This window comes from Vipera ursinii (genome assembly GCF_947247035.1).
Source record: "Vipera ursinii genome assembly, chromosome: 1".
In the NCBI taxonomy this organism is placed as follows: domain Eukaryota; kingdom Metazoa; phylum Chordata; class Lepidosauria; order Squamata; family Viperidae; genus Vipera; species Vipera ursinii.
The window spans coordinates 335750411-335760766 of record NC_139512.1 but is presented as its reverse complement, the minus strand read 5'-3'; positions in this window follow the sequence as shown (position 1 = coordinate 335760766).

Below are 10356 nucleotides of genomic sequence, written 5' to 3'. Positions count from 1 at the left end.
ATGGGGTTGGTGATCCAACCACTTTAATTTTTATCAGTGTTTATTATAAGAAAAGTTATAACCTCAGCTTTTTGCTTTATATTTCTATTAATTCAAACCATTTTTATAACTACAAAGTCAAACCTTAAAATTGAAATTTCACTATTTTCTGTTTTGAGAATAAAATCTAGAAGTAGTTTCCAAATGGAAAAAAAACCTAGATAAATTCTTTTTAATTAAAGCAGTCATTTTTGCCTTCTCCTCAACTCCATCAATGTGGGAGTTGATAGATCTTTCCATCTTTGTGCAAATAAAAGTCTTGCTGCTGTCAACATATATAATAACAAAGTTCCTTTTTCCCCCAAGTCCTTTATCCAGCAAACCAAAAGACTTCTTGTTTCAGTTTTATATTTATTTTAAGAATCCTCTGAATTAAAATAAAGATTTGGTCTCAATATTTCTTTGTTTTGTCACAGGTCCCCCAACGATGGTAGAAAGTACCCTTTTCAGAAATACATTTCCAACATACATTTGAAATTTCTTTACACATCGTTGACCATTTCTCGGGCATTATGTACTAAAGGATGCATCATTTTGAAACAGATTGTAGTTCAATATAAACTTCATTTCTCCACATTTTTTCCTATTGATCAAGCATTATATTGCAACCAAAGTTCTTTGCCCATTGAATCAGTCTTTAACAGTTCATGTTTTGGTCACTTTCTAATTGGATTACTGCAGGGGTTTATAAACTTTATTCCTCCTTCCAAAAATAAAACCAGACCAATTAATCATGTTGTGCCAGTCCCTCCGTTAAGTGTTCCAAGTGTCCTAATTGTCTTGGCTGAATGCAGTTTCATTGGCCATTGCATTTCACTCCTCCTGCAGCGCAAGGCCAGAAGCTCTACCACTCAACCGGCCACGCAGATAGGCCAAGTCCTGCAAACAGTCGTGCTCTCGCCACAGCTGCTCCAATTGTTTCTGCAATCGGTGCTTATGCTCCTGCAGCTTCTGAGCTCGCTGGACCAGCTGGTGCAACTCCTTCTTCAGCTCCTTATTCTGCTGGCAAACTGTCTGGCTGTGCTCTTGAAGGCACTGCAAGGCCAACTGTTGCACCTGCTGAGCCAAGCCCTCCACTTCCTGCCCTGCCTCCTGTTCCTGGGCGATCTTCTCTCTCAAGGCTCTTATCTTGGCTGCCTCCAGGTGCTGCACATGCTGCTTCTGCGCAGCTGCCAACTCCTTCTGCAGCTGCCGAATGTGGGAGGTCTGCTCTTGTTTCAGGGTTTGCACCTCACGCAGTCCCTCCAATTCAGAGCTGAGACGGGCCAGCTCAGCTTCCTTCTGGAGCAACTGTTCCCGCAGAGCTTCCTCTTGCTCCTGGGAATGGGCAATCACTTCTTGGTGCTGTTGCTGGATTTGGTGCAGCAACTCCTGGTTCTCTTCACTTAGAGAAACCACCACACCCTGGCGCCTTCGGGCTCGCTTGGCTAGGTAGCCGGCAAACTCCCGGCTCTCATTCTGGAGGTCTTGTGCCTCTTGCTGGAGGAAGTCATATTGTGCCCTCAGCTGTGCCCTCCTCCCTCTCAAATCCTCCAGGTTTCGGCAAACGCTCTCATATTCCTGTTGTACTGGCAGCAGCAAGGCGTTGTCTGGCATGGATTCCACGGTGTCCCCAGCAGTGGCCCTTGAAGCTGTGAGCTTGGGCCTGGCTGGCTGTGCTTTCTTTTTCTTTTGGGGCTTCGGAGCCATCACCTTGCCTGGAGGGCTGGAAAGCAGATGGACATGATGTAAAGGTCAAAGCAGGGAGAAAAACCTTAACCCAGATGAATAATAATAATAATAATAATAATAATAATAATAGTAATAATAGTAATAGTAATAATAATAATAATGTTGGAAGGGACCTTGGAGGTCATCTAGTCCAACCCCCTACTCAGGCAGGAAACCTTATACTATTTCAGGCAAATGGCTGTCCAGTCTCTTCTTAAAAACCTCCAGTGTTGGAGCATTCACCACCTCTGGAGGCAGGTTGTTCCACTGGTTAATTGTTCTAACTGTCAGGAAGTTTCTCCTTAGTTCTAAGTTGCTTCTCTCCTTGACTAGTTTCCATCCGTTGCTTCTTGTCCTGCCTTCAGGTGCTTTGGAGAATAGCTTGACTCCCTCTTCTTTGTGGCAGCCCCTGAGATATTGGAACACTGCTATCATGTCACCCCTCACCCTTCTCTTCATTAAACTAGTTAGTTTAATTATTTTAAGAAAAGGGAAGAACAAGAGCAATCGCTCTAACAATATCGACCGTGCTAAGGCTGAAGCCCGTGCAGAAACCCTCTTCTAATTTCTGTGGGATTCAGGCGCAGCAGTGGAAGAGCTGGGCCAGGCAGAACTAAAGGGATTCTAAAGATGGAAGAAGATATGAGTGAAAAGCCAGAAGGCTTCATACAGCAGCTTATGAAGGGGAAAGTTAGTATGAAGGAGGTGATATGGAAGGGGGTGTTCTGCTGGGGGTGGGGTAGAAGCTCAACAAAAAGTCTGTAAGGAGCCTACCTGAAAGTTCTTTTGCAGCTCTGAAGAAATCCCTTCTGTGTTTTCTTGTTGCTTAGTGCCTGGGAGGGGGTGGAGCCAGGGGGAGGAGGGAAGACTAACTTTCTTTCATAACCATCTGGTGACTCAGGAGCCAAGACTGAAAATTCATCCTTCCAAGCTGTGTGGCTTATTACATCAGCTGCTGCTAAGCTGAGGATTTGGGTGACAATACATTTCTGTACATACACAATAGATATTCAGCCTGGCCAAATCTTACTGCCCTTGCAACGTTGAGGGAGCAAGGCTTTGTGTACTTCTTGAAGCTTCTCCATTCGAGGGGTCCTTGGTGCTCTCTGAGCTTGGTTGCTTTCTTGTAGATGTTTCATTATCCAAACTAGGTCACATCATCAGGGCTGCACTGCACAGCATTGGTGATGTGACCTAGTTTGGGTAATGAAATGCCTGCAAGAGAATAACCAAGCTCAAGAGACCACCAAGGACCCCTAAGCTACAGCTCTAAGCATTCTCCTTTATTGGCTTCTCCATCTGTTCAGCCATTTGTTGGGAGGTGGAATGAAAATTCTCTCTCTCTCTCTCTCTCTCTCTCTCTCTCTCCCTCCCTCCCTCCCTCCCTCCCTCCCTCCCTCTCTCTGCTTCTGGGAGTTCTTGAGGGTAGAGTTTAGGCCTTCTAAGAGGCTGTCTATGTTGCAGGACCTTTTTAAATATGGATATTTAAGACTCCCAATTATCATGTGAATATTTAGGGTTCAACCGACCACTGGGAAGAAAGCCATAAGCCTCAATAACTGTAGAGTAAAGAATAGTGCAAAGTTAGCAAAGGAATTTGAGGGGCACTCTCTGTCACAATAGGTAGTGGATAAATCAATATAATCCTTCCAGGTTTGATATTTACAGTCTTGGATTGCAGTGCTGTTTTTCCTTTTTGCTAAAGTGCTGGAGTTTGGCTCCATGTAGGCTGGCAAAAGAGATGTTTCATTTGCAAATTGCAGTTATTTTATCCACCAGGTGATAACCCTTATAGTTAATTTATATTTCTGTTCTAATTTATTCTTAACAGGAAATTACGCATTTTAAGGTAGCATTCATTTTCCCCCTTTATTCTGTTCATTAAGAGCTGTGGCATTTTCTTGGGCTTGCTAGCAACCTTATCTGATCCGATCTAATATCTGATATGATGTTATCTAAGCCTCTCTCATGGTGGTTTTAAATAACCTCCAGCTATCCAGGAGAAATATCAGTCTTTTAAGTCTTTTATTTCTTTTGAAGCAAGTACTTTAAGAAGTTTCTTCTATGATTAGTAATCACATTAATAGTGGTTGGTCCAGTGGTGGGATTCAAATATGTGAACAACTGGTTATCTATGTGGATGCTGCTTCCAGATGTCCATTCTGGGCCTGGGCAACAAAAAAAAAAAGCTAACAGTTCTGCCAAAGTGGTGTGAACCAGCTTTATCCCACCCACTGGGTTGGTCCCACCCTGGGATGGCAAAGAGGTCTTCTAGTAGAAATACTTCAACAGTTCCACTATTAACTGATGCAGTCCTCAGACCTTCCTGCCACAACTTCCATCTGCTATTTCAGCAGAAACTATGAGTCCAGAATGATCTTCAGATTACATACCAAGTCCTTCTGGGCAGCACTTCCCCCGTTACCTACACCACAACCTTCATTAGAAAACAGATATTGGAAATTACTGTAGGTGGAAAGTTGTCAAGAATGGCTGAGTTCATGTAGGGTTTTCAGGAGGTGTGCTACTGTCTCCTTCAAGGTGAAGAATGTTATTCAAAGAAGCATGAACAGCCTCCTGAATCCAGCTACACACACCCTGCTTGGACAAGCCAAGAAGGGCAGGGGTCAAGCCAGGTTGAATGTGGCAACATTGCAACCAGAGAAGAACTTCTCTGACACTTCAGGTTCAAAAGAATCACAGATAATTTTGCGTGACATTGCTCCACACATCACAGTAGACTCTGCCAGCTGGTTTCCAAACGAGAGTGGATATGAGCATCTTTAACTGCTAAGAAACCAGCAACTTTAGCTGTGGTTTGGAACTGTGGTTTGCCCATCCTTCTCTAGAAGGCTCTGGGTTTCATAGAACAGGTTTGTAGGTCCAGAGTCTGGATGCAGTAAGTGCAAAGAATTGATATTTTTTGCTCTTATTCTTCATTATAGACTCAGACATGAGTTCTTACCAATGTTCAGTGGCCGCTGCTGGTTCTAGATTTGGTTTGATGTCCACCTTCAAAATCTAAAATTGCCCAATAACTTACCAAAGCCACATTTTTTTTAAAAAAGCCCTTGAGCTTACAGCTTACTAACTCACACCATTCTGAATCAACTTTGCATAAAGTTGCAGTAACGCTTAGTCTTTTTATTCAAGAGGCATACAAAGGAGGCTAAAATATCCTCAGACTCTCCTCTGCAAGGTATATGCACCCAAAACCAAGTTTCAATTCAAGCAGCTAATATGTAACAAAATTGGTTTTCAGTGTGATGTTGCTTTCCCCAATTCTCCTGCTTTTCCTTGTTTTCTGCAGGAAATTCCTTTTAATATTTGGACTTATGCCCAAATCATTTCGAGCTGGAATTCCTTAAGTTCAGGAACACCCTCTCAGCTGTGGCAGGAGCAGCATCCCTAAGGGCAGCATGATACAGGCAGCACTGCAACAATAAGACACTGAAGCCCTGGCTTTTTCGTACATGCCCCGTGACATCATCCATATATACTGAAAGGGACCAAACTTGCAACCCGTGACTTCTTTCATTACTCTGAGAAAAGCAGCAGCCCCTGCAGCTTCCCATGCGTGGCAGTTCTCAGGATGATTTTTTTCAGCTTAATCTCCAACACAAGAGGGCTGTTATATGGATAAAAGTGGAGGAGTGATATTATGCAGGTAGTCTTTGATTACCAATGGTAATTGGGACCAGGAATTCTGTCACTAAGCAACACGGTAATAAGGTGTGTGATGTCATGAACATTTGACACCTTATGACAGCAGTTCAGGGAGTTCCAGTTACTGTTATTAGAGAATCTTTCAAGTTTGCAACCTCCTGCAGTAACATTGATGGCTATTTGCAATATACTGCTGGTTTCCCCATTGACTTTGCTTGTCAGAAGCCGGCAGTGAAGGTTGCAAATGGCAATCACACAACTGTGGGATACAGTACTCTGATGTCATAACTGCAAGCTGGTTGCCAAGCCCAAAGCACAATCACATGATCACAGGGATGCTGAAATGGCAACTATGAGAATTCACTGTAAGTACCACTAATTCAATGTCTTTTTAACATTCAGTAACTGAGGGGACATTAAAGGAGGACAACCATATACTGTAAATGTCTTAAAGTAGCATATATTCTGCTAACCAAACAAATGCACCCTATATCACATCCATCTCTTGTATTTTTAAGTTTTTTTCTTAAAACTTTATATTCAGTTATATACATGTGGAGTTTTGGACAAGAATGTTCAAAACATTTATATTTTCTAGGCTGAAAAGTTGGTATGTTTGTTAGAGGACTTTGCACCAAGCAACTATCTTTGCTTATTTGTTTATTTGTTCTTCCCATCTTCTAATAAATTCTGGGTGGCTATCAATTAAAAGAGCTGACCAGATTAGGGTATTCAGGCAAGGGTTGGCCTGTAATAACAACTCACGAGTAATCTGTCTTCAGGGAATGCTAGTAAATAAAGAGATGATTAGTAAGTTATTTGTTGCATCTGTAATGTAAACTCAGAACCGACTCATGACATTTTTATGCCTAAGGCAGATTGGCAAATGGTGTTTCTATCCCTCCAACATTAAATTAACTAGTAACTGCAAAGATACTAAATTATATATCTACATATACATATACATATACATATACACATACACATACACACATACACATACATATACATATACATATACATATATACATACACATATACATATATATATACATATACATATACATACATATACATATATGTAGATAGAGTCTCGGGTTTCTTCCCGCGTTCCTTTCATCTTCAGAAAGTTGTGGCGACGTTTCGACGAAATCTGCAAGCAGCAGGAGGAACACTCCGGCCTGATGATGACGGATGGGATTTCGTCGAAACGTCGCCACAACTTTCTGAAGATGAAAGGAACGCGGGAAGAAACCCGAGACTCTAGATCTACACATACAGACACCCGCGAGAATCTACGAAAACATATACATATATATATATATACACACACATATATATATGAGATGCGGTGGCTCAGTGGGTTAGGACACTGAGCTTGTCGATCAGAAAGTCAGCAGTTTGGCAGGTCGAATCCTGAGTGCCGCGTAACAGAGTGAGCGCCTGTTACTCGTCCCAGCTTCTGCCAACCTAGCAGTTTGAAAGCACGTAAAAATGCAAGTAGAAAAATAGGGACCACTACGGTGGGAAGGTAACAGCGTTCCGTGCGCCTTTGGCGTCTAGTCATGCTGGTCACATAACCACGGAGATTATATATATTCTGAAAGAAATTGTTGTATTTAGTAACTTTACAGTTTACAATAATACTGAGAAACAAAGAAGGCCATACGCACTCTAGCCACGCCCACCCAGTAGGCCACGCTCACCCTGGCCATACCCACCCGGCCCCCTAAGGGCAACCGCAATGCTGATGTGGCCCTCAATGAAATTGAGTTTGACATCCCTGGTCTAGAAGTAACACTTAGCTTTGCTAACCGCTGACACAACATCTCTCCCAATTATTCTTTGCATTGAACCCTCCAAGGTCCTGGAAGTGTTGGTTTCTGCTGAATACATTTTTATTTAAGCCACTCTGTGGCTGGGTTCACATATATTACATCCTAAAACTGGCTGAATGAAACACTTTATCTGTGTCAATATAACATAAGCCATCCCCTAAATAATTGGAATAGTGGCTTGATATATACAGCATGTCAAGGTAATTATTGGATTCTCTCAGCATATTGAATCATGAACTACCCCAGGGGTAGGCAACCTCGGCTCTTTTATGACTCATGGACTTCAACTCCCAGAATTCCTGAGTCAGCATAGCTGACTCAGGAATTCTGGGAGTTGAAGTCCATGAGTCATAAAAGAGCCGAGGTTGCCTACCCCTGAACTACCCAAACCCATTTTAGCCTAGTCTCATGTGCTGGGTAAATCCATGATGTGAGAATCCAAATTATAGACAGTTGAGCTTCCTCTGACTCTCAGTCAGGCTAGGCCGTTATTTCTTAATGACATCTCTGCACCAGCTTGCTAATATAACTATTCTTTCTGTTGTCAGTAGAGGGCGCAATACACCCAAAATTACTGCTTCCCCAAAAAATAGGATTGAGAGAGAATGAAAATGATTTGAGCAACTGGAGATCTACCGTTAGCTTAAGCAAGAAAATAGATAATTTCTAGAAAGAAAGAAAGAAAGAAAGAAAGAAAGAAAGAAAGAAAGAAAGAAAGAAAGAAAGAAAGAAAGAAAGAAGAGAGAGAGAGAGAGAGAGAGAGAGAGAGAGAGAGAAAGAAAGAAAGAAAGAAAGAAAGAAAGAAAGAAAGAAAGAAAGAAAGAAAGAAAGCACAGAACTGTCATTATGTCAGTCTTTACAGGGCACAGCATTTTCTCTTCCTCCAGTCAGCTGAGCAAAGGAACAAAGGTTCATATCACTAAGCGGTTTCTTGATTAATCACTGATGCTTTGAAAGACACCAAGGTCAGAAACCAGACCCTTTCAGATGCCCCTTAAAGGAGGATTGGGAAACTGAGAAGACCTGCTGAAGCCAGACTAAATAAGACAGTGGCTTTTTTAAAAAAAACTATCCATATGGTGTTGTAACAACAACTTGCACCTGAACATCGGCAAGATGAAAGAGATGGTGCTAGACTTCCGGAGGAGAAAGGAGGAACCTGCCCCACTTTACATCGGGGAGAACTGTGTGGAGAGAGTTTCCTCCTTTAAATTTCTGGGAGTCTACCTCTGCGAAGATCTGACCTGGAAAGTTAACACAACTCAGGTGGCCAGAAAGGCCCAACAGAGACTTCACTTTCTCAGGATCTTGCGGAAGAACAGGGTAGAACAACGGATAATGACACTCTTTTACGGTCTACTATAGAGAGCGTCCTCTCGTACGGTATTGTGGTTTGGTATGCTGGTCTGACAGCCGCGGATAGGAAAGTATTACAGAGGGTGGTGAGCACAGCACAAGACATTGTGGGCTGTTCCCTGACACCACTGGATGACATCGCCAGGGCTCGTTGCCTTGGAAGAGTGAGGAAAATTCTCAGGGACGACTCACACCCTGGACGGTATCTCTTTACTCTCCTACCATCCGGTAGGAGATATAGGAATATAGCCAGCCGTACCAACAGTCTGAAGAACAGCTTTTATCCATGGGCTGTTAGGCTTTTGAATGGGAAATAATTTAATATAATATAACATAAACTTAATAATATAAAGTTTATGCAAAACTGACTTGCGAGGCCGGTGCATTGTGCAATTAGCTCACATGGTGTAATAAGATGGAGGGTTTGTGTCACTGTAAGTTGGGGGTGGGGGCACGAAGGGAGGCTCAGCCAATCTCAATGTATACATGGTTGTACTTTGACAATAAAGGTTCATTCATTCATTAAATGTCTGGTTTTATTTTGCATTTATTTGTATGTTTGTTTGTTTTAGAGTTAGCCTAGTTATTAGTCTGGCATAGTATCAATTGTTGAAACTCCCTTAGCAGCTCAATTGCCTGTAAGCTGAAAACAAACTGTACTGATGGAGACCTCAAAAGTCATGTAATAATTTATGTAGGTGGGGAAATCTATAAATGTATAATATCCAGAGGATAGCTGCTGGAGATGTACTGTATACTGATAAAAAGCACATGTACACAATACATGCATGTATATGTGTACATGCACCACAGATGTACATATAAAATTTTGGCAAGATGTGTATTTGTGTAGCAACATCTTTTAAAAATAAAGTTGCTATAAAATGGGTATAGAAAGATATACAGTCATTAAATGTAACACAGAACAGGTTTCTTCATTGAGAATATTTTTAGGAATAGACAAATGTGTTTTCATGAAGCTTGTCACTTACAGTATATGTCTTGAACTTGTGTAAAGTTTTTTCATTACTGGATATAAATGCTTTATTACAGTACTTTGCTTTTTTCTTTTTGCTGATTTTATTTCTAAAGTATTGCTATTTTATGTTATTTCCTTATGTATTTGTGTCTATATGTGTAATTTTTAAAAAAAATCCTCTCTAGTTCTCTGCCATCTCAGAAAATCTAGTGTGAAATCAATAGAGAATATTTGTAGCTCAATGTGAAGTCCTTAGGGCTCCTCTGAGCTTGTGTGTTTTCTTGCAGATGTTTCATAACCCAACTAGGTAATATGGTGTAAATCTTGGGTGGTTAAAAAAACAACTGTACCTTGCTTAAACAGTTTTCACGTGACACCTCCCACTAGTTGATAACAGCTACAAAGAGGGCAGAAGCAGCTGGTAGGGCATCAAGTCAAGACAGACCGTCTGCCTTTTTTGGCCCCTCCAGGCGTCTTTGCCTTCCGGAGTGCATGTCTCAACAAGTGGGCCTCCCCTGACAGTTCTCTCATCCTACCACGCTCAGGATTTCCCCCCATTTCCGATGCCTGCTCCAGATGTGTCTTGCTGCAAAATAATACTCCAAGAACGCCCCAGGCATGATTGCAGGGGTCGCCCTGCTCCATAGGCGGCGTCTTCTCCCGTGCAGCCCAGCTCAGCCCAGCCCAGCCCAGCCCTGCTTGCTCAGGGACGGGCTTTTGCTGCCTGGGTCTCCCGCAGACTCAAACCAACCCTTGTTCCCTGGGCCG